We start from the raw sequence: 26,443 nt of genomic DNA on the forward strand, positions 1-26,443 counted from the left end.
AAGAATAATATTAAACAAGACTAGAAAAGGAATAATAGAAGGTTACCTTACATATTGTGACCCAGCAGATGTAAGCCCGACCAAAGCTCTAGAGAAAGTAAAAACCTCCAGGGTTAAACTAGAAACCCGGCAGGGAAAGTCCAGGATCTTGAAAGATGAAGGTGAGGAAGATAATATGAAACACCACCAGGGGAGCTCTAGAGGTCCCTGGTCGTCAGCTGACACTGCTAGGTCAGGCCACTCCCCGAGAGTAGAAAAGCCAACAGTGGCTTTCAAACAAAGCAACAGGTTGGGGAGGAAGTTTGAGCCTTGCCTCCCTAGGGTTCTTCCCAAGCCAAACAGGGTCAATTGTCCTGTCCCTATGGAATGGAGTGAGACTGACACAGCCGAGGACTTATCCAGGCTCAGTGAAGAGCCTATGGAGTTTGAAGAAGTCTGTGCTGATTTGGGAATTGATTACCCTGAAAGAATGCAGGTGGACTTAGCCGGTTGCCACAAACTGTGAGTGAGATTTCCAGTGAAATGTTTGGGTAGTGTTTTGGTTTTGTTCTCTAAATCACTAGTTGGAATTATTGTGGAAAAGCTTGGAGAAGCAGGGAGAGGTTTTGCTTCCAGCTGGGAGGGAAATTTGTAAAGCTGTTTTTTTTGGCTTTAAATTGCAAAACCTAGTGCTTTCTCCCTATTTCCTGGCAGTTGTCACAAACCTGCCAGAGGCTTGATTTTTGTTTGAAGCACTGTAGTATTGTTAAACAGTGCATTGGACTGTGTTTTGGTCTACTACCCAAATGACTTGAGTGAATTTTGAGACTGACCAAGAGAAGCTGAATTTTCAGCCTGAGTTTATGTTGAACTTGATTTTGTCTTATTTTTTTTTGGACCTTTTTCCTGGACTGTTCTTTTGGCTGCTGACATTGATATCACTGCTGATGAACTGCTTACCTGTATATTGAACCATAGTAAAGCTGAATGTTGTTTCACCCGTTTGGTTAAGGTTTTTTTTTTATTTGGAATATTAACTCCAGTCCAGCCTGCAGGATGACTCCATGTCGGGTCACACGAAAAGTGAACTGTGTTTGTAGTCACCTGTATCTTTGCCTATCCTATGCTAGGTTAAAGTGGTGACCACAATATAAAGATTTAAAATGTTTGAACAATAAACATCCAATTGTTCCAGTATTGTACACGCTGCCTAAATGTCTTGATGAACCTCCAGGACGACCTATTATGTCCTCTAGAGGTTCTCTTCTTGAACCATTGTCCTGTTTTGTTGATCTTTTCTTGAGAAAAGAAGTAGTTAAAGCTTGCTCTTATATTAGGGATTCAACTAATTTGATCAATAAACGTGTTGACATTTCTCCTACTGATTTTCCATTCATTTTAGTTACATTTGATGTTTGTTCATTGTATACATCTATCCCTCAAGATGACTCTTTATCTGTAATTGAAGCCACTCTAAGAGCTAGACAACAACTTCATGATATACCCACTGATTTTTTTTTTAATGTTTTTGGCACGCACTACAATGAGAAATTTTTTTCATGTATGATGGAGTCTTCTATAAACAAAAAAACAGGAGTAACAATAGGCGCTACTTTTGCCCCTTCGGTGGCCAATGTTTATATGACATTCGAGGAAATTTGGATTCACCATTCACCTTTTGGCGTTCTCATTTTTAGATGGTTTCATTTCATTGACGATATTCTGGTTTTGTGGAAAGGTGTGGAAGCAGATTTAAATAAGTTCTTCAATTGGCTAAATTCATATGATGATTCTATTAAATTCACTCTGAATCACTCCAAATAAATAATTAATGATTTCAATTTAAACATCATTCCAAAGGATGAACATTTTGAGACCAATATTTATAATAAGCCTACTGACAAAAATACATTTTTTAATTATTGAAGCAGCCTTCCTGTCAGTTTTTGTAACAATTTACCTTTTTCTCAATTTTTAAGACTGAGAAGGAATTGTTCAACCTTAAATAAATTTTAATTTCAAGCTAAGAGATTGACATCAAAATGTCACTCTCTTACCTTGACATTATCCTGAATCAGTGTAGCTTGTAGTTATCCTGAATCGATGATTAAAAGGGCATTTAAAAGAGCGAAGTATTCAAACAGGGATTTGCTGCTGGATGTTAAATCTCCAAGGCAAAGCACAGATGCTGATCTTCAAACATGTATCTTGAGATATTCAGCACATAATAATGCAGTTGCAAATATTTTGAGGAAAAACTGGACCATCATGCAAGATATATTAAGTCCAGCAATGGTTAGAGTGAATTCTAAAAAGAATGTTAATGTGTTACCTTTGGGTCATTACAAGTGCAAGTCATGCAGTATCTGTCAAGTCACTCTACAGACTAAAGATTTCACTAATCTGGTTGATGGTAAGACATACGAAATTCGTCATTTTTCTAAATTGTAAATCTGATCACATTGTGTATGTAGTTGCTTGTCCCTGTCCAAAATGATATGTAGGAATGTCCACCCGACCATTTAAAATCAGAATGATTGAGCATAAATCAAATTTGAAAAGGAAAAAATTAAATGCTCTGCTTGTAGAACATTTCTTAGAATCTCAGCATTCGTTTAAAGAACTTAGATGCATCTGCATTGACAAGGAGACACAGCATTGCTGTGGCGGGGATCGAAAGAGAAAGTTATTACAACAGGAGGTCCGCTGGATTTTCAAATTTAAAACTGTAAAACCCAAATAGCTTCATTGAGTGGACTGTTTTTCTGTAAATGAGATTGAACATTCAATTGATGCAAAGTATTAGCTTTGAAAAGTTTTGTTTTTTTTAATACGTCTGTAGTAGTGATATCACTTAATGACAGAGTTAAAATGTGCATGCACGGCATCTGCTTTGATTCAGTGCTATCTTTGAATTGAATAGCATTAGCAGAAAAGCTGCTCGCAGTAAGTACGTCTTGGCTATATGTTTCAACAAGTTTTGGTCTGATATAAGTAAGATTTTTATTGTATTGGTTTGTAGTAAGATTTTAATTGTATTGGTTTGTAGCATTCAAATTCCCCTGAAAAAGCCAAAAAATTTCAGTGACACGGGCCCCATCGGGCTACTGGCTACCTTAAGGTAAGTGCGAGTGTTTAAATGCACTTTTAAAAAATTTTGTCAATCACATATGAGTTAAAGTTTGTACATTAGCACTAAGAATTTTCTCCACGAGAGGTTTTTGATCTATGAAAGAAAGCTTGACCTGCTGATAAATTGTTGTTATTGACATTAATTATGCAGGCATCTGAGATATTTTCCTCTCTTTATAGACATGATAATGTAAGTTATGTTATGAAACCTGGTTGCCATTTTTCAATTTGAAATTTTGAGGTTTCAGTTCATTAATTGGTTATTTTGTATTACCCTATATAGAATCATGCCTGCTGCCAATTTCCATAACTTAACTTTGGGCACCAGACTTATGATTGCTGAAATCTGGTGTAATTGCTGGTACCCAATTTGGACAAGGAGACCCAATATTCTGTAACAGTGTATGATACATTTTTGAGTGCTCTGCCCATGTCCATGCCCCTTTTTGAGTTGCACATGGTAGGATTTGGGCATCATGCATTATAGAATAGTGTGCAGTGCAAATCCTAATTGATGCCAAATAAGGTCATGAAAGCAGCTCATAATGGCTCATTAGCTAATTAAGTTGCATGTGTATATTGGAACATCATGTGAATTTAGGGGTACCATATATAGAATTTGAGGGTTAGTTCCTAACTATAGGCAGAAAAATGCAGTGGGAAACACTAGGCAAAAGAATATGGGGTATGAATGAGGGCTCTTTATTTTAAATCATAAAGATGGGACCTAACACAGGTCACGTTTCAGCAAGAGCCTTCATCAGGAGTTCACAAATAATCACTACTATGACAAAATCTCGTTTTGGAGGGAGATTGTGATCATTTGTGGACTCTTGACAAAATCTCTTGCTGAAACATGGCCTCTATTTGGTCCCATCTTTGCAATTTAAAATAAAGAGCTGTTCTTCACATCTCATCTTCATTTGCCTGGCGTTTCATGCTGCATTTTGCTGCATTGGTTGCTGATTGTGGAACTCTTTTAGTTTTCTTTTTGGTTTGAAGCCTAACTTCAGGCACCAGATTATAGAATGAGGGATCTTGTGTTTAGTCCTAGCATATTTGAAGCCCAATTTTGTATGTCATCTTGGTATAAATGGAATGTCTAAGTCAAGACATTCATAATTTGCAACATATTTTCCAAAGACTTACTGAACACAGAGCAAATTTTTTTTTAAAACTTATGAGGCCACAGAAAAATACATGTATTTTGTAGCATATATATAGGGCACAGCAATGTAACAAAAAAACATGTACTAAAAAGAATGGCTTTAATTAAGAATTTGTACTCGAAAGTGGCAAATTTTGCTACCTACATATGGAAATGCTGGCACTTAAACATGTATGTGGTGATGGGGTTACAAAGCTGAAGAAACCACAAAGTGGGAATGAGCAAATGGACTTTCAGGAAAATTGTGATGTCAACTCAAACTGTGCCTAGAATATGCCACCCAAATCTTTGAGAGTCATGGTCGTAAATGCATAAGTAGAAGCTATTCTAAAATCATTACTTATACACATATACCAAATTATACATGTACCATATTTCCTAACATATAGGACGCCCCCTTATGTAGGCCACCCCCTTGTATAGGCCACAGAAAATGCCTATGCGAGTTTTAAAACTGGTAGATAAGCCTCCCCATTTTATTAGCAGCGGCTTATCTACCAGTAACTGAGGGCCTATACTGTATTTTAAAATTATCCCCCCTTACCTCCTTCACTGGACGGCAGACGGCTGCCTCCTGGAATCGTGCAGCCAGCAATGCAGGGCAGGAGCGATCTTTTCAATCTCTAGCCCGGCCCCACGCTGCTTCCTGCATGGCTTTACTATCAGTTCTCGCGGGACTCGAGTCCCGAAAGAACTGACAGCAAAGCCATTTAGGAAGCAGCGTGGGGCCAGATTCCAGGAGGCAGCCGTCCGCTGTCCACCATCCAACGAGGGAGGTAAGGGGGGGGGATGATTTTAAAATACAGTATAGGCCATCCCAGTTATGCAAGCTGCACCCATTGGGCAGGCTTACAAAACCCATATAAAGGCTGTGACCTATATATGGGGAAATATGGTAAATGGCTTTTTCATTTCATGCTGTTTGATCCATGCAAATACATTTACACATATCTTTCAAGAAGCTTTTCAGAACTTCAATTCTGAGTTTTTAAATTTTCTTCCCTCTGATGCTAGATGAGGAGAACTGCTTAAAATTTTATAAACAACTGAAAGTCTGGCTTTTTATTATCTTATATATATATATATATATATACATATATATATATATATATATATATATATAATTCAGAGTATTTTGGTTTTTAATTTATATTATGATTAATGCCAATATTAAGTGTTTAAATTTGTTCAAGTTGTAAAGCATCCTGAGCTAAAGCTTGAGATAGTATTTAAAAAAAGCTTTATTATTATTGTTATTATGCATATCTTCTGAAATCACCTCCTTCATTTCATCAGTTTATGATCATCTTCCACTCCCGCTGCACAGTTCAGAATGTATTACTGAGGCTAATCATTCCAGCTTGGGGGAGTAAGGTTGTGCCTTTCTGAGTGCGTTTCAGTGATGAATGAGGAATCTCTTTTCCTGATGACTCCAGGCACCCCAGCAGAATCCTAGTCATACACTGGTGTTGCTATCTTTAATCTGAAGTCAAATGCATTGTAAATAATTTAAACAAAAAAATTATACTAGAGAATGACATGGAGTCAAATTTCTCCCTGTCCCCACAGGAACTCAATTTTTAGGTATAAATTAGAATGACACGGGTACAAATTTTTCACCATCCCTGTGAGTTTTGTCACTGTCTCTGTCCAATTTTTTAAAGTTCTGGCTTAACCGTACAAGCCTCAAAAACTTATGATTTAAAGTGTTTGAGGCTTGTGCAGTTGAGGACAGAGCTTGCAGGAATGGGGCAGGGACAGGACGGGAAAATGAGTTCCCACTGGGATGGGGAAAAATTTGTCCCCGTGTCATTCTAATTTATACCTAAAATTTCTCATTTCAAAATTTTTAAATTACTTTGGGTTCCTTTAACTACACAGAGAGAAATTACTTTGGGTTCCTTTAACTACACAGAGGTTTCTATTGCAGGCTGGTGAGTTAAATGCTCCGACACTCATAGGAATTATTTGAGCATCAGGGCATTTAAGTCGCCGGCCCTTGGTAGAAACCTCTACTTCCATTTAGTAAAACCCAGCATTTATTATCTATAGTAGAACAGAACCCTCAGTTTTGTTAGTTGATTTTTGACTGGTTTGTGATAACTTTTATTAGATCAGCTTACGAATAGGCAAACATGATTATGTCTTCTGTGCCACTCAGGTTCCATTTAGACATGTCAGCAAGGCACACTGTTCTTTTCTGCTAGAGAGGTGTGGTAGAACAGAAAAGATTTTAGAAGTCTTCAGGAGACAAGAAGTTGTGAATCAATTAGCCTCATTTAGCAAGGTCATTACAGGCCTAAGGAATGGACCCAAATGGTATCCAACTAGATAGGTGTTATGTCTTCATCGCTTGACCAATTTATCTCACTTTTATTGAAGCCAGCAGTAAAAGTAAATCTGTTCTATTGTATAATACAGAATTATACACTTTAAAAGAAGCTTGTCAAAATGTGAACACTCCAGTAGATATTCAGGTGAATTGGATTTGAAGTCAACTTGGACAAGTTTGATCAAATTATATATAGATTATTTCGTTAAGGCAAAACAAATCTTATTATTCAGGTCTTGTAGGACATTCTATACTGGATCAGTAAAGACTTTTTGGTCTAGTTTCTAATGTGATGTCATCTTCTCATTTGACCTCTGCCAATCAGTTTTTATATCCCTTGACAAAGGATTTAGACTGTTATATTTTCTGATAAGGTTGAGAAATCAGACAGGCTGTGTTGTCCAGTACAAAGGGTAATATTCAGAGCCTTAAGCAATATGATGACTCTTAGAAAAGAAATAGCATCTGATAGATTATGGGAAGATTTTCTACCATTTAGTTTCAATCAGGTTTTAATGCAACAAGGCAGTTGCCACTGCCAGAAAGAAGCAGGGCTGCATAGAGAGGGGTATAACCAACAAAAGAAAGGAGGTGTAGATACTCTTGTAGAAATCATTGGTGAGGCCTCATTTAGAATATTGCATTCAGTTTTGGAACAAGATCACTTCAAAAGACTTGTGAAACACACTACTCCATTCCAAAAAATAGGCTAATGCTAGACCCAAAAGCCCATATACTTAATTTAAATTAAATTGAATTGGTGACTTTGAATCTCAAGTGCCCGCAGTTATTAGCCAGTAGAACTAGTCTTGGCTGATTACTCTCTTGCAAGCTATCATCGGTCCTTCAGTCTCTTTTCTGTTATTCAATTTAATGTATATGAAAATTTTCTTTTTGTACCATTTTCTTTTTATACCATTTCTTATATACCATTAATTTATAATTCATCTTCTTAAGTCCATTTTTTATCCTTATTTTAACTTTATAATGTAACCATAGTAATACTTAGCTCAGGTGTACGTTCTTTACCCGGCCCTCTGAACACAATGACGGAAGATCTCCATTTTGCTCTCATTTAAAGTAAGAGAGCTTCTTCAGGACCAGAGTGATTAATGCTTATTAACATTACAAAATAAAAATAAGGGACAAAAATGGTCATTTATATATAAATACTTTATTTATAAGATTATTCTTTTCAGTTTTTCTGGCTCTTACAATTAATGAAGACACTGGGGAACCTTCTTTGGCTATTTACAATTATATTCATCTAAATTCTTTACCTTTACATTAATTTAACTATTTTTAAAATTGTTTGATTACTTCTTTTATTTTAAAATTATCAAAACACCTTTTTATTATATATGATATTTGTTTTAATTGGTTTATTCCTAATGGATGGGATGGGTGGGGGAGGGGTTATTTTTATGCTTTGGTGATTATAAATAAGAATGTCAAGTGATTTGTAAAATTCTTGATTGAATATTATACACTTGTTGTAAGATATGAAAACGAATAAAGATTTAAAAAAAAAGAAAATTATCAAACGTTAGAGATTATACCTATGTTAATTATTTAAATATTTTATCAAATTACTTATTATTACTACAGACTACTAACTCCCAGTTTATTCATTTATGAGACTGCCCGATGTTATTGGAACTTATTTTATATATAAACTACCACTCATGTTATTTCTAAATACTACTCTTACCTTTCATTCTAGAAAACTTTTTTCGTTGATTTTAACTATAATTTATTAACCATACCAGTACGAATTTCAGGCCCCCGTAAGGAATTTCAACTTTTTCTAAGGATCATGAAGAGATCCTAGCCCAAAGCTTCTTTCAAGGTGTCTTTCGTATCTTCCGGGGTTGATTTGCTAGAAGTGCCAATCTATTCTGCGGGCACTTGAGATCCAAAGTCACCAATTCAATTTAATTTAAATTAAGTATATGGGCTTTTGGGTCTAGCATTAGCTTATTTTTTTGGAAGGGATTCAGTTTTGGAAGCCATAATTTGTCAAGAATGTAAAAAGACTTTTTTTCCATGAAATTTTATTGAGTTTTCAAAAAGTTACATGAGAACAAAGAACTATATCAGAACATCAATGAGCTTCACAGTACATCAGTACAGATATCATTGTAGAGCATATAAGTACAATATCTATATGCATGCTTATATTTTGTACAAAGGAGACAGAAAGAATTAGTATAAGTTAAAAGAAAAGTTTTCTTTAGATATCTTTAGACACCACTTGGCAGTGATTGCAGATATATTTGTAATGGAGACCAATGTTTATTGAATGAAATCATGCTTGCGATTTTAGTTGAAAGGGTCAATTCATATTTATAATACTGCAGAACAAATTGCAACCAATGATGTAAGGAGAGAGAGTTAGAAAGAATATTTTTGAGGGCTATGGAAAGAAGAGCATCAAGGAGTTTAGTATGATGTTCACTAATAACTACTCATGGAACATGAGATTTGAATATTATTGTGGAGAGAGAAATATCAAGTTGAATATTAAAAATTTTCTAAATGATCTCCCACACTTCTTTCCAGTATTGTAGGACATATGTGCACTCATATATCATATGAAGTAAAGAACCAGCAACTTGTCTGCAGTTCCAACAATTGTTGGTCTGGAGAAGGCCTGCCAGTGAAAGTTTGTGGGGTGTCCACAGAGCTTTATGATAAAGGAAAAACATGGACTGAGGCATGTTGGCGGAGGCCAGCAGCCGTGCAGATTTCTTCCAAAATAAAGAACAATCCTGTTTGCCTATAGAGAAATCACAATCTTTTTCCTAAAATGTGTTGAAGACTCTGAACAGATGAGGTATCTGCAGGCATTAGCATTTTGTATAAATTTGAGGCTGTGTCCATTGTGTAATAAAATGGTGGCTTGAGTTGAAATAGAGGGGAAATGGGTGTGGAAAATTTGTAAAAGATTTTTGTGATGTAAACAGTGATAAAGTTGCAGCCATTTATAATGATCTTTAACATCAATTGAAAATTTGTCTCTTAATCCGGAAAAAGGAATGAAAATTTTCTCTGGGGAAAGCATAATAAATCCTATATGGAAGGCTTGGAACCAAACAAGCTTAGCAGTGATTAGATGGTAAAAGCTAGTAATTGAGAAGCAAATCCAGTAGTGATCAGACCTCTACAGTATAGTGCCCTCATTGTGACTGAACAAACTTCCACAGTCTGTGTCCCGTATATGGCAAGACAGATCAGGATGGGCTGGAGTTAGCAACTCCAAAAGTGAGGTCCTGAAAATAGCAATGACAAATCAAGTGTGCATATGTAGTATCACATTGAACTTAGGGCTCCTTTTACAAAGGTACGCTAGCGTTTTTAGTGCAAGCACAGGATTAGTGCACGCTATAATGCACTGAAAAATTACCGCCTGCTTAAAAGGAGGCGGTAGCAGCTAGAGCGCACGGCATTTCGCACCTTTGTAAAAGGAGCCCTTAATGAATTTATCTTTTTGGGAAGACTGGATAGACTGTACGGGTTTTTATCTGCTGTCATCTACTATATTACTCATTTTTGGTACAAAGACTTTTGTCTTCATTCCACATTTTAAATAACTGTCCCTAATTTCTGTTGGCTGAGTCCCCTCCACAAATAATATATTGGATTACTTTATTCATTAGAAGATTACTGAAGCACTGGTTGTTTTCCAGAGGCCTTAGAAAACTATGGGGTCAATACCAGTGGCCAGATTATTTTTGACCGCCACCACCACCAGCAGCAGTTTATACTTCCTTTCTGTGGCTGGAGTACATTATAAGAAGCTGCTGGAAAAGTGTTTTAACCATCAGGCAGTATCAGTTTGGAATATAGTACTGATAGATATAATGTAGCCCAGGCAATTTCCAGTGACTCAGGAAATAGCCAAAGCTGCATAAAGAATTTCTTTCACTCAAATATTTCCAAGAAAATAAATTTAGGGCTTCTTAAGGGCCTTAATGCGTGGAATAGCGCACACTAAAATGCCAAGCGCACTAACCGCCTCCTCTTGAGCAGACAGTAGTTTTTTGGCTAATCCGGTGCATGCACTAAAAATGCTAGCGCACCTTCGTTAAAAGAGCCCTTAATTTGCATTTCAAATTAACAATATGATATGGTTACCATGCAGCGCAGAAAGAGTTTCTCTAATTGCCTAGTCCAAGTTCCTGGTCTTCTAGTAGAAATATTTCAGCACAGATGAAGGTTTCTCGCCAGATCACTTCATATAACAGGTATTTCTTTTTCTCTTCTTTCTTTCATGCGTGGGCTAGCTGTTGATTGGAGTTCTTGATGATTCCTACTACTCTATCTATTACTAAATCAATAAGGGAAAACCCTAATTATTCCCCAAGATTCCACTTTAAACTAGCTATATAAAAGAATAAATAATTGAATAGCCCTAAACTATACCCACCCACAATTAACTAATATTACCGGTCTTCAATAAATTCAAAATTTACCTTCAAAAACAAAGACAACTTCCAGCACACGTAGCTGTCTACAGAAAAACCCAGCCAAACTCAACTGTTCTCCTTGGCAGTTTAGAATACTAGCCCCACTGCTGACTTCCTGGAGAGAGAGCTGTGCTGTCCAGAATTCCAAAAGTGACATGCACAGCTCAGAATTCTTAAAGCTACAGAAATATTTTTATAACCTTGGTTACAATAAGAACTCAAAGTTCTTATTTGATTTGTCACCATTCTCTGAAGACATTTTTATTTAATAGGTTTTTTTCCTTAAACTGTGTTGTTGTAGTTTTTTTTGTTTGTTCTTTTTATGTAACAATGTTTTAATTCTGTTGACATTTTTATTCTATTGACATTTTTATTTAATAGGTTTTTCCCTTGAACTGTGTTGTGTGTTTTTTTGTTTGTTTGTTCTTTTTATGTAACAATGTTTTAATTCTGTTGACCCTGGACGTTGTTCCAATTCTTTTGATTTGTAATCTGTTTTAAGCCTTTATGGGGATTTGGCAGAATATAAAAGGGTCAATTAGAATAAAATAGATGAGATTAGGAATGTCAGTTGAAAGTTGAACAGGATTTCAGCCTACTTAGAGATAAATGAAAATTTATAATTTTCCCCAGCAATCAATTTTCTTTTCTCCAGAGGATCTTGTAAAGATCTGAAGCAGACCAAAACCCAATATGAAACCAGCAGTTTGAAAAATTTCTCTGCATGATAAACTTCACATCCTTCCCACAGCAAGAGTGGGTCTACTCAGGACAGCAAGGCCATGGGTAGAATCACACCTAGAATCACACCTAGAGATGTCTAAATTGAGCTAGGTGCTGACAGGCATATCTAACTTAGGTGCTGGTATATTAAGCCAGGTTTTTCTTGGCCTAAAATACTGGCACCTAAGGTAGGTCACTACCAGTGTCTAACTCAATCTATGCCCAAGCTCTACCCCTAACCACACCTACATTTTGGGTAGGCGCCTTGGTGTACATGCCTACATGGCATCTACTGAGTTTGACGCCTACCTGAAAATTAATTTTGTAAATTGTTTTGTAATGGCACTTTTCAATTAAAGCACCTATTGAACCAATTAAAAAATTAAGTTAGGCGCCAAGATCATCTAGGAGTACCGATATAGATGACTAACTATAGGTATCTTTTATAGAATCAGGGCCTAAGGGCTTATGCGTTAAGCACATGTTAATTGGTTAATGCATAGCAATGTAGTTGCAGTAACTGATTAGAGCAAAACATTCCCACTCTCCACCCCAGACTTATTCCCTATGCTAAAAATAAATGTTATTTTTAGGGCATAGATAACGTGTGCACATCCCAAAATTACCAAAGGAAGCCTCAGCATGCCCCACGATATACCTTTTTTGCTGATGTAAGCACACATTAATGCTTACCACAACTTTGTATAAGGGCCCCACTGTTTTTCACACCTTCAACCACAAATCTAATAGCAATTGTAATTGTGTCTGATGATGTAACATAGAAACATAGTAAATGATGGCAGATAAAGACCTGAATGGTCCATCCAGTCTGCCCTTTAGTTATACCCTATAGAAATACATAATTAAATTAACTTGTTCCTTCTTTGCTATTACTGGAAAATAGACTGTAAAGTCCACCTGGTATTGTCCTAGGTTCCAAATGCTGAAGTTGCCATCCAAACTCTCTCCAACCTATCCAACCATCCTGTTTGCAGGATATCTACCATAAAGTTTGGCCAGTAACATCCTCATGTTCCAAGTTAGTGGAGTTCCCCATTGATGCCCTCCCTAGCCCAATCCTAGACCAAATCATCTCATATGAGCAAGTCTGTCCAGTACCAGCCTTAGCTATTTAATTTACATTCTTCATTTTCTAATTAGAGATCCTCTATGTTTATTCCACACTTTTTTTCATTCCATCACTGTTTTCCTCTCCACCACTTCCCTCGGGAGGGCATTCCAGGCATCTGCCAATCAAAATGTTTTTGGTATTTTAGAGAACAATTTAACTGTTTGTTTTGCAGAACAGCAGCTTTTTAAAAATTCTTTCAAAAAGACATTTTAACTTTAGTATGCATTCTATCTTAATTCACATAATAAAAAGCCTCAACAGACATGCAAAGAGTACAGCCAATCACTTGATATTCCCTGACTGGCAAAGACTGTATTTGGCCATATGGTGCATCAGTGTGTGCAACCATGCTTATATACTTCACATTGGTGCCATCCATTCATTACTGTCACGAAAAGAACCCAAAACGTTCAAGGGAGTTCAGTACCCATAAAATATTCAGTAAAATATTGAATCTTTCTAGGATGTTCATTCATTTTTGTGTTACAAGAGAATATTTATTTTCTTTTTTTTTTTTCTGCCTGCTGTTTGTTGAAATCTGTAATTGAGTTGAGCCTTCTACCTAAGATGGAATCTAATGCGTGTATCAAAGTCATCTGAAACAGGTGGTTGTTGTGCATCTTTCCCATCTGTCATTTGATCTTCGTGAGACACCAGCTTAAGGTATTGTTTATTAAAAGCTTCTATACCACTGTTGACTAAGAAAGTCAATTCAGAGTGGTTTATATGAGCTTTATAACAATGTTACAATACAGAGTTTGTGTTTTCTGAGTTGGTTCTCAATATAGCCCTCTTAAACCATAATCAATCCACTTTCTTATTTGTACCTATAATCAGTCTACCTGCTTATATATACCTACATGTACATACTTATATAAAATATATCATATATTTATTCATATTATACCTTTTTATACAAACATATAAATTAAGCATTAAGCATCATTGGAGACTGGTTTCCTGTGTTTTCTGATTTACAGTGGATGGTGTCTTTTACTGGAAATTGCAATTTGGCTGACCGTTTGTGCAAAGCTGATGTTTGGACTACAGCAATTGGCAGAAGAAGAAGGTCTATACTGCTCTGCGGAAGGTTATTAGTGAGTCTAGCAACCTGATTTGTGTGGGTAGTTCCATAGCTGAGGTAGGATTGTTTATACGCCGTATTCATTCGGAGGGATCTCCCTGCGGGAATGCTGAGTCTTTGTTCTGCTTTGAAGCAGAGGGGCAGTTAGGGGTGTATAGTGCTCCCCCGCAAATTCACGGTCGGCGGTTTGCAGTCCTGGTCATTTGCGGTATTTTCTGAATATGAATGACCGGGCAGGAGAGGGCAGCTGGAGTGCCGGTGAGTGAAGGAAATCACTCGTTGTATTCTCCAACCGCCTCTTCCTGTACTAAAGTCGAGCCTTACTAATCAGGAGCTGCATGTCAAAACAGCTCCTGATTAGTGAGACCCGACTTTACTACAGGAAGAGGCGGTCGGAGCATATAGCAAGTGATTTCCTTCACTCGCCGGCACTCCAGCTGCCCTCTCCTGCCTCTCTATATTCAACATTCCTCCCCCTTGCATCCCCTTCAATCTGCCCTCTCCATCACCATATCCAACATTTCTCCCTCTCATCCTTTTATTCCCCATGCATCTCTCCCTCACTCCTCTCTCTCTATACCCAATTTTCCTTTCTTCCTTTCCCCATATGCAACATCTCTCACTCACACTCATGCCCATGAATTCTCCTTTCTATTACCTCCCTTCTATGTCCAATGTTCATGATGCATGTGGCTGGCCAACAAGCCTTCTCTCTGACAGCTATTTTGATGTTGGAGAGAAGGTTGTGCGTCAGCTACGTGGCATGTGAGTCACTGCATGCGTCTCTTCACGGAATGCTCCTGGGGTAGAAGGGAGACAGGGTCAAATTTGAGGGTGGGGAATGGTACAACGGGCCAGTAGACAGGCAGGCATGGACGGATCCCCGGCAGCAGCCAGGCCGTGTACCCCCAACAAGTGGTCCGTATACCCCCAAGAGTACATGTACTTCATGTTGAGAAACACTGGTCTACAGGACATGGAGAGGGATGTGGACATAGAAAATGTGGCAAATGTTCCATGTATGACTTTACAGAAGAAACTAATGTATTTCAATGGAAGAAGGGTAATCACAAAGTTACCGGTAAGCTGATCCATACACACTTCCAAGCAGGTCTCCGCTGCAAAGCAGGATTAATCTGAGGCTGCCTCTCTTTGGGGGTCAGTGAAATGCTGCTTCCCAGAGATGAGGAAGGTCCTGACGTGCCCTGACTCATCTCAAGTGGGACTACCCTTGTAGCTAGTAAATGTTCAGCAAACTCCTCAATCTTCCACTGAGTATAGGGATCCAGGGAGAAGTTTCCTTGGTCTTTTCTTAGGCATCTGCTCTCTATGACGCCCTCTTGATCCCCAAACAATGGATTTTCGAGCATCAAACTGTTGAAACAATTGGTTTGAACTCTACAGTGGTATGCTTTCTATTGAGCATCTAAGCAGTGTATCTTTAAAAACTGATCAGGTTGTCTGCAAATGAAACCTGAATGCTAAGCGTTTGAAAACAATGCACCATCTTGAAGCCAAAAACCAGTAGTCGTTTTATTGGTTCTTCCTCCTGAAGCAGCAGGAGTCCATGAAACAATTAGTCCTGTTAAAATATTAGTCAAGACTATTGGGATTCAGGACTTTGAACTAAGTTTGTATTGCTGGGGTTGAAGGGAATTTTTTTGTGATTTTAAAAAAAAATGAATTAGATTAATGTTAAGACTTTTGAATTTGTTGCTTATGTTGGTTTGCATTAGTTTTGGATTCTAAATGGGATAATTGTGTCTTTGAAGAGCAGTTTTTTCTCTGTGATTAATGGAGTTCTTTACTGTTGTTTTTCCTGATTTCCTTATAAAAGCCGATGACACCAGATGGGCTTATAAGTAAACAGTGTAAGTGTAAACTCTGTTTATGTAGCATTAAAGCTTGAATTTTGTTACTAAGTTTAACCCGAGCTTGAAATTTTAAAAGAGGTCGTCCTGGTGAGAAGTGCGAGTACAGTCAAACCTCGGTTTGCGAGTAACGCGGTTTGCGAGTAACGCGGTTTGCGAGTGTTTTGCAAGATGAGCAAAACATTCCTGCAAATCATGCCTCGCAAACTGAGCATTGACTCAATTTGCAAGGCCCCCCCCCCCCAGTGATCCAGCATCCCGCCCACCGCGATCAGGCATCCCCCATTCACCCACCCACCCAAACACAATCCCTTAGCCCGATCTGGCACCGGTACCAGCACCAATGCACAGGACATGCCGGTGCCCGAAGATCCTTCCTCTTGTTTGGGCTGGGCCTTGAGCATCTGCGTATGCTGAGGGCCTTCTAGTTCTCACTCTAAACAAGGCCCAAGGCCCAGCCCAAGAAAGAGGGAGAATCTTTGGGCACTGGCATCGACATGTCCTGTGCGTTGGTGCTGGTGACGGTGCCAGATCGGGGTAAGGGATTGTGGGTGGGTGAATGGGGGGATCCTAGATCACAGGGGGGCACGCATGATGCGAGTGTGGGGGGGTCAATTCCGTTTCAGGGGGGCAATGCTGGGTTTTTTTTGGGGGGGGATGTTCGCTGGCGAGGGGGAGGCGATGCCGGTTCTCTGGGAGGGGTATGTGGAGCAGCACTGGTGGCCTCGAGGGGGAGGGGGTAATGAATCAAGCGAGCTTCCTTACTTCATATGGGAAAACTCGCTTTGATATTCGAGCAATTTGGTTTATGCTTCTGGAAAGAATTATGCTCGTAAACCAAGGTTCCACTGTAGATACCTTTTTGAGACTATTTTATAAAGACATCTAGATGTTTTTCTTGTATATTTATAAAATAGTCTGCGGCATCCTACAAAATCATGCCTAAAATGCTCCCTTGTACATTTGCACCTGCTTCTATATGGGAAGTACCGGTATGTTTGTTGGTATATATTTTATAAGATGTACAGTATATGCAGTCTGGGCCTTGTTCTATATATGGTGCCTAAAAACTTGCTGCCATTCAGGACAGCCTTTAACGCAATTCTATAAAAATTACATGCACACTGTTATAGAATCATGCTTAGTGCCAGTGCATATCGTAGCCTTTAAGCGCACACATTTGGGTTGAGGAAAACCAGGCCTAAATACCTGCACCTAGGTTGCGTGCAAATTGGGTGTATTCTATAACAGTGTGCATAAATTTTAGGAACACCCATGATCGACCCATGTTCATCACCCATGCTCTCTTTTCAGATTCACACATTCACACCGGAAATGACATGTGTCTACCAAGTAGTGTGTGTAACTTCTAATTAATGCCACGTAGCATCAATTATCAGGTGTTAATTAACAAATGTCAATGCTAATTAGGCTTGTTAAACAATTAAGCTGGGCACGCAAATTGGCTGTTCAAACCAATTTGCTTGCACAACTTAAGGTACCCTGTGCAGAATTTGGGTGAAGATTCATTAAAGCTCACCTGTCTTTGCGATCATTGGGCAATCTATGGCCGAGCCTAGGCGGGCAGCCGATTCACTCATGCAAATGTAGTGATCAGACACACGCCCCTTACCGACCCCCCACAGATCACTGCAGAGTGTTCTAGGTGCATGTGCAGACCATCCTCTCTGCCTGGAGATGTGATCTGCACAAGTACTTGCTCTCCGCTTCAGGTCAAATCAAAAAGTGAGGGGATGGCTACACTCGCTGGTCCCACAAGAATCCAGACTGGAACAAAACAGAACAAGCCATATTGTAGCCCTGCTTTGAACCCACGGGTTCAAAGCATGGGCTTGCAGAGAGGCAGGGAGACACAGAGGCAGGGCTGCAGACAGCAGAGAACAGAGAGCAGGGCGATTTTTGATACTGGTATTTCAGGGCTGCAGGACTGGGATTTCAGGGTGGCAGAGAGCAGGACAGTCAGAAAGGACGTGAGTGACTTCTTTTTTTGATCGGCCAGCCCAGTCGGTGCTCCTTCTTCTCTTTAGTGAATCGCTGCCTTCCTACTTTGCATGCCATTTCCCCTCATTTGTATGTGCGGATCAGATTGGGAGGAATGTTAGTGAATTGGGTTGGGGGGGTCACAAAAAGGTTGGGACACGATTGGTAAGCTTAGTGGATTTAGGCCTTGGTCCTTTGTAACTTTGTCCACATTCTGACCAAACTATGAGGTATGTTTACTAAAGGGCATTAGGAATTACAGTTAACATAGATTTTTGAGTATGTTAACTGCATGTTAGCTACAGTACAAATCTAAAGCTATTATTTGAGGAGAAATGTTTTATGCAGGTCATGCTCTAATGCAGTTAGTGCACATTAACTGCAAGGATTTAATGTGGGAGCAGTTAGCAACTCATATGTAGGAGGAGCTGAGTGAGCCAGTGTTAATTGAACAGTTTTCCCATTAGCATGCATTAACGAGGATGCACTAACAGGGTGATGGTTCTGTGCCCATGCCATGCCCACATCAAGCCTTCTCCCCGAAAGATTCCCTAACATGTGCTAACATGTATATTATCACAGAACTTGTCAGCCCTGTTAGTGCATGTTGATGGCTTAGTGCCCTTTGGTAAACATACCCATATGCCTCTGAATACTGAATGCTAATGTTTAGGTTGTTTGTTTGTTTTTTAGCATAGTCACAAAGAAAGCAGAGGCTACACCACCACCATCACACACACACACAAAATATATAAGATGCCTTAAACTAAGACATTTTGGCCCACATTCTTAAAAAAAAAAAAAAAAAAATCTTTATTCATTTTTAAACTTTCAACAAGTACATAATAATATCATCATATATACTTTAAGATCATTTATTAATCTTACATATATTGAAATCATAATACTATTTCTCCCTCCCTCCCTCCATTATACTCTTATAATTTCAGATAATTGAAAATTAATCCCACCCTCCCCCACCCTATGCTTCAATAAATAAAGGGGGAAGAAATACATTATTAATTATAAACAATCCTTACAATAATTTGTTAATGGCTCCCAAACATCAATGAATTTTTTATAGCGTCCCTGCTGAATAGCTAATATCCTCTCCATTTTAAAAATATGACATAGTGAATTCCACCAAACACTATAACTTAATCTATCATAATTTTTCCAATTTCTTGTAATTTGTTGAATGGCAACTCCTGTCATAATGAGTAAAAGTTTATTATTTTTGGAGGAAATTTGGCTCTTTTTCCTCATTAATGTACCAAATATCATATCATATGAAAGTGCTACTGGGTTCTCAAGTAATTTATTAATTTGACTCCAAATAGATTTCCAAAAATTATAAATTAGAGGACAAAAAAACCAATAAATGATCCAATGTACCAGCTTCAAGATGACAGTGCCAACATCTATTAAACTTAGAGCTATCTAATTTTTTGTAAACGTATCGGGGTCCAAAATGCTTTATGCAACAGAAACAACCAAGTTTGCCTCAAAGATGCAGACACTGTACATCTCATTCTCCAAGACCAAATTCGTGGCCATTGAGACGCATTAATTTGATGCTTAATCTCAATGCTCCAAATGTCCCGTAGACCAGTTTTTGTTTTTTTATTCATAAATCCAGATATTAATTTGTACCACTGAGCAGCCTGGTGTCCCAGAAAGTCCACTTGAAAACACAAGAAAGGCAAACTGTACTTACCACATTCTTGAAGAGGCAATGATTTTCTAGGCACTGGTAAGTAGCCATATCTCCATTAAAAATGCCATCCAAATGGCATTTTTAACTGAGATTTGAGACACATACCAGTGCCTAGAAAATCAGCACTGGAATTGTGCCTATGTACAGTAGCCCCCTCTTTTACTAAGGTGTGTTATGCTTTTTAGCACCTGCTAATAATTATACTAAACACATGCTAAACGCTAATGCGTGCATGTTATCAAGTTTCAAATTTTATTAGGATTTTATATACCACCTATCAAGGTTATTTAAGCAGTTTTTACAATCAGGTACTCATCCTATGGATGCATTAGCAATTAGCGCACGTGTCGATTTAGCACGCGCTAAATGCACGCTAAAACACTTATTGCGCCTTAGTAAAAAAGGGCCTAGGTGTTTTAGGCCGTCAAATGCCTAAGTAGGCATGGCCAATGGCAGAAGTGGCATTAAGTGACATAAAGCACCTACATAGATGCAATTCATGCAAAGATAGGTGCCAGAAATGTAGACCAAGAAAACCCTGACCTACATTTCTGGCACCTATCCTGCACATCGGTGTGATTCCAAAACTGGCACTGATGCGTGATTAACAAGCGATTAGTGGCCGCTTTTAAGGTGGCCACCAACTTTGCCGCCGGTTTGAGAACCTGGGCCTTAGAACGCAAGTTATGAATTAAATCCTAATACTGAATGAGAATCATTTGGGTCAAAACCCAAGATAGACTAACATACAATTCTTTCAATCGTTGTAGGAAATAAACTGCCCTTTTGTTATGCTTTTTGGTTACTATTATAAATAACTCAGAAGTAGTGAAAAATCCAATATCAATATACAAAAACACATTCACATGGATCATGCAAGAAAAATATAGCTACAACACAAGCCAAATGTGCCACCACTAGTAGGAAAAAGCCTCAGACGAAGACCTCCCACCGCCAAAGCCGTGCCATAAGGTGTTCAGGCGGTGGCCTCTGGCAAAAAATCTCCCATGGGGCCTCATAGGGCTCTGTGTTATGCAATACAAATAAATAGCGAATGGTCAAAAAATAGGTAGTATAGTGACTCAGACTTATCTTTTTCAATGTTTCAATTTGTAAAGCTCGGTCGGGACACCAACGGTGGCCAGCGTTTCACATAATGCTGCCTCAGGGTGTAACCTGCGATCATGAGCTTTAAAATCGTGACTCCTTGCACAAAAAGATGCTTTTTGGTTACAACATTCCCTACAGTTTTTTTCATTCTTCCTAAGAGAATTTTAACATTCTTCATTGATCATCAATCCTTTTGACAATTATTGAACTACTTTAAGGAGCACTAGCTAAGAAATGATGATTATAATAGTAAAAGTAATGGTATTCTGCATGACCTTGGTGATTAATTTTCATGAAAGCAAATTACAAGTAGTGAGGGGATGAGCAGACAATAAGCCACAGAGCGATACAAGTGCCCCTTGACTACTACAGATACATACTATTCAGGATGTGCCAACACACTCAAAGACTTGAATAGCAATATGCAGAAAGAGTGGATTATGCAAAATTCTGTAACATTGGAAACCTAGTTGTGTGGGCTGAGGTAAGTAAAACACCATAGATTAAATTTACAATTTAAAGTTATGGGTTTCACAAAGGGCTCCTTTTACTAAGGTGCGCTAGCGTTTTTAGCGCACGCAGGAAATTACCGTGTGCTACACCGCACGCTACGCTTCTAGTACTAACGCCAGCTCAATGCTGGCATTAAGGTCTAGTGCGTGTGGCAATGTAGCGTGCACTATTCCGCGTGTTAAAGCCCTAGCGCACCTTAGTAAAAGGAGCCTAAATAAAAATGTAAGCAGTTCCTTGCAGTAATATTTATTATAAATCTTTAGAATGCTGCCTTTTTTTTGTATGTTTGTATCTTATTTAATGCCTATGTATGTATTATGTAAACCTCTTAGGGTTAAGCAGGTTAATTATCCCCCCCCCCTTTACTAAACCACAATAGCGGTTATTAGCGCAGGGAACCCAAGCACAGTACCAGGTAAAGCTTTGGATTCTTGCCCAGAAATAGCTAAGAAGAAAAATTTAAAAAATTTAAATTGAACCAGGTTGGGCAGACTGGATGGACCATTCGGGTCTTTATCTGCCGTCATCTACTATGCTACTATGTTAGGGAGCTGTGCTGAATGCTCCGCGCTGCTCCTGACGCTCATAGAGGAGCAGGAGTCCCCGCCCCCAGTCCACGGCCCACATGCGGGCCACAGCCGTCTGACATCAGGGCCACAACATCTTTCCATCGAACACAGCAGAACCCTGCCGACCCTCCCACCGCGAGGCCAACATGCCACTGTAAGTGATGCAGTAGCAGAGGGAAGGCCCTGCAGGGAAGGCAGTGAAGCTGTCACCACTGCTGTTTCGAACGGAGGCATGCCAGCCTCGCGGTGGGAGGGTTGGAGGAGTTCTGCTATGCGGGATGGGATGGGATGGGAATGAGTGATGGAAATTTACTGCGCAGGGGGATGGGTTGGCGGGATCATCGGGGTTCTGTAAGCTCAGGGCTCCCACTGATTCTGCATTATGGTAAGTTGTATAATTTCTATTACAATATTATAACTTAATAATAATAGAAATGTAATGTGTATTGTGTATAAAACTGCCCTATGAACCTGCCCCAAATCCAACCCCCCTTACCGGTCTCTGGAAAAATTTGCTTCTATAAAAGCGGTTCTTGGTGTCAAAAAGGTTGGGGGACCACTGCCTTTGAGCTTTGGGAGCATTCAGCGCGGCTCCCCGTACTAATAACCACTATCACAATTTAGTAAAAGTGTGTGTGTGTGTCGTGGGGGGGGGGGGGAGGTAAATATTCTAATCTCAAAAAGGCTAAAAACAACACATCTAAGATTTGGATATATTTCTGTATATATATCCAGAAAGTACATTGAAAACCTTTATTAATCTCCATAGCAAGCCTGTAGATTTGATGCCTTTACAGTAGATTTGTGGAATAATATGCTGTCAGAGCTCCAGCACATTTAAACCTACATCTTTCACACATACTGAGCCACCTGACCATCCACTTACTCTGTTATATTATCAGCCAAAAAGTCTAAAAAAAACACAAACCCCCAAAACAGAGAAATTAAGGCTGGTACTTTCTTTCTGAAGACAAGAATAATCAATTGGCTTTGGCCTTTCTTTAAGCAGAAGCCAAAATGAACTTTTAATCCAGTAATTAAAGTGCAGGTTTAAAGGATTTTTTTAAAACTCTTATCCAACCATTCACCTTTTATGAATGAGACTGCTAGAGCACTTTGTTTGATTACCTTGCAAGGTCTCCTTGATGCCACCAAGATTTTCTCCTGTCACTCAATTGCTAATGGTGTTTGCCAGATTTGTGAATGGCAGAGTCGGCGCAGCAAATATAGGTGGGAGGTATGTGTGTAGATATTCTGAAAAGTGTAACATATGCATGCTTAGGCACCACACAATGGGGATTTTTTAAGTTCTGTATAAATCTGAACAAAACTGGAATATGATCCCTGCATTTGGGGGTAATGTTGCAACTGGGTCCTAGTAGAAGCAATATCGGTGACATGCATCTAACTTATACGAGTAATATTATAACTGACTTAATTTTGCTGCACACCGCCTTGAGTGAGTTCTTTCAAAAAGGTGGTAACATAAGAACATAAGAATTGCCACTGCTGGGTCAGACCAGTGGTCCATCATACCCAGTAATCTGCTCACACGGGGGCCCTCTGGTCAAAGACCAGCACTCTAACTGAGACTAGCCCTTCCTGAGCACGTTCCGGTTCAGCAGGAACTCGTCTAACTTTGTCTTGAATCCCTGGAGGGTGTTTTCCCCTATGACAGACTCCGGAAGAGTGTTCCGGTTTTCCACCGCTCTCTGGTTGAAGAAGAACTTCCTTATGTTTGTACACAATCTATCCCCTTTCAACTTTAGAGAGTGCCCTCTCGTTCTCCCTACCTTGGAGAGGGTGAACAACCTGTCCTTATCTACCAAGTTTATCCCCTTCAGTACCTTGAATATTTAGTTCATGTCCCCTCTCAATCTCTGTTCGAGGGAGAAGAGGCCCAATTTCTCTAATCTTTCGCTGTATGGCAGCTCCTTCAACCTTTTAACTATCTTAATCGCTCTTCTCTGGACCCTTTCGAGTAGTACCGTGTCCTTCTTCATGTAAAAAAATCCTAATAAAAAATAGATTATTTTCTGTCCTTGAAGGACTCATAGGGGGAAAATTCTATAAGAGCTGCCTAAGGTTAGGTGCCTAGTAAGTTGGCTTCAATCATGAGCAACTGCTTTTTTATTACTTAACTATTTATTTATTCAATTTTCTTTACTGTTCTCCCAGGAGAGCTCAGAACAGTTTACATGAATTTATTCAGGTACTCACTCTATCTAATGTACCTGGGGCAATGGGGGGGATTAAGTGACTTGCCCAGGGTCACAAGGAGCAGCGTGGGTTTCAACCAACAACCCCAGGGTGCTGAGGCTTTAGTTTCAACCACTGTGCCACATTCTCCCCCTAGTTAAATTGGAACTGTTAATAGATTGTGCACACATTGCAAGAGCAGTTAATGTGTTTTGTCCTTGTATTTTAATATTATGTATGTTGTTTGTAAATCACCTAGGTCAGGGGTAGGCAATTCCAGTCCTCGAGAGCCGGAGCCAGGTCAGGTTTACAGGATATCCACAATAAATATGCATTAGATAGATTTGTATCTCAAGGAGGCAGTGCATGCAAATCCATCTCATACATATTTATTGTGGATATCCTGAAAACCTGACCTGGCTCCGGCTCTCGAGGACCAGAATTGCCTACCCCTGGCCTAGGTTTAGGCAGTGTAATATTATTGTTTATAACTAGGATAAGAAGGGGAGGAAAAATTGTTTAATATAATAATTGTGAAGATAAGAATATATTTTCATATAGTTTTTCTGATTCTTCAATTGTATACATTATAAAAGTTTGAAATGTCAATAAAGATTTACAGAAAAAATAAATAAAGAAATGAATAATTGAAAAAAAAAAAAAAATTAATTGGGAGATATGCGCCTATTGCATGGCGCCTAGTGGTTCCTAACACCAAAGTAGGTGTGCTTATGGTTGGAGAAAAACTTAGGCGCTGCTAGGCTTAATTCTCTAAAGGACTAAGGCGCCTATAATGTAGGCCTTTAAAACCCTGGCAATAGAAAGTTATTTGAGTTGCCCAAGATCACGCAGAGCTGCAGAGAGATTTGAACTTGTCTCCCCTGGTTTTCAGTCTTCTGTTTTTATGGTTATGGCAATTTTTATTTGATAAACCACCTTTCCTCCACATATATCAAAGCAAATTACAATGCACTGAATAGTAATCGGGGACTTTAAGCATTTTCCCTCTCTGTCCCAGCGGGCTCACAATCTAACTTTGATATGTACTCGGCTACTCTAGTCTGTCTCAAGATCGGATGGTGCCTCAGTGGCCACGATTTATATTGAGTGCATAGGAAGAGAAATGCTCAGTAGGATTTCATTTAGAATACTGTGTACAATTCTGGAGACCCCTCCTTCAAAAAATATAAACAAGATGGTTCAAAGAGCGGGCTACTAAAATGGTCAGTGATCTTTGTCATAAAGTGTATAAGGGCAGAATTAAAGATCTCAGCTTGTATGCTTTGGAAGAAAGGCAGGAGAGGGGGAGATATGATAAAAGACATTTAAATACTCCCATGGTATATATGCATAGGGGGTGAGGCTCTTTCAATTATTTTGCATGTTTATGTTTTGTTAAAACTTAATATCCTGCAACATACAATAGTTAATGCGGCTTACAAAATTAAAAACACACAAACAACACAGGTTAGAATTGTTCTGTTTGTAACTGAACAGTTACAGATAAAGGGCAATATGATTGTGATACTTAAGCCATAAAGTTGTGAAATACTAAAACAAAAAAAAAAGAAAAGGAACACAATGAGTCATAGAAAAGATCTAGGGCTCCTTTTACTAAGGTGCGCTAGTGGTTTTAGCGCGTGCTGCATTGCCACGCACGCTAGATGCTAACATCAGCATCGAGATGGCATTAGTTCTTGGCGCATAGCGCGGGGTTAGCGCATGCGGCAATGCAGCGCATGCTAAAAATGCTAGTGAGCCTTAGTAAAAGGAGCCCTAATTTAACAACCAGGAGATAAAATTTAAAAAATATACATAAAAAATAATAATAATAATAATAACGTTATTTTTGTATACCGCCATACCCGGAAGAGTTCTAGGTGGTTCACATCAATTAAACAAGGTTACAAGTGGTTTATATTAGTTGAGCGGGGTTACAAGCGGTTCAATAACAAATTGATCAAAGTTGCCAGGGGGGGTGAGGGAAGGATGTAGAGGGGAGAGGGGTTGTTAGATAGAAGGGGCGTTGGGAGTCATTATTATAAATTAAATTAGCTATTGATGTGGTTTCCCATACATAGCTCCACACAGAATTAGAGGCATTCATATTTGAGGTTGAAAATTATAAGCCAGCTGAAAAAAATAGGTTTTCAGTAAAGATCTGAATTTGTAGAAAGATAATTGTTACAAATATAGGCCCTCTGTTATGAAGCCACTTTAGGCTTTTTTATTGCTGTCTGTGGCGGTACTAATTCTGATGCTCATAGGAATTCTATGAGTGCTGGAGCTTTTACCACATGGCTTCATGAAAGGGGGGGAATATTGTGGTAAGTTGTTCCAAAGGGCTAGGGCTATGAAGAAGAAAGCAGCACTGTGTGTAGACTCAATTGAAAGGAAACTCTGGAATGAGGGGTGTAGGATGATGGTGAGAGGGGATAGACTCA

General features: G+C 38.9%; 1 pseudogene; it reads left to right on the top strand.

Annotated features, from left to right (window-relative positions):
- The first annotated feature begins 361 nt into the window (after positions 1-361).
- LOC117362941 overlaps positions 362-26,443 on the top strand; it is an 88,443-nt pseudogene continuing 62,361 nt past the window's right edge.

The sequence above is a fragment of the Geotrypetes seraphini genome, chromosome 6 (assembly GCF_902459505.1).
Source record: "Geotrypetes seraphini chromosome 6, aGeoSer1.1, whole genome shotgun sequence".
NCBI classification, from domain to species: domain Eukaryota; kingdom Metazoa; phylum Chordata; class Amphibia; order Gymnophiona; family Dermophiidae; genus Geotrypetes; species Geotrypetes seraphini.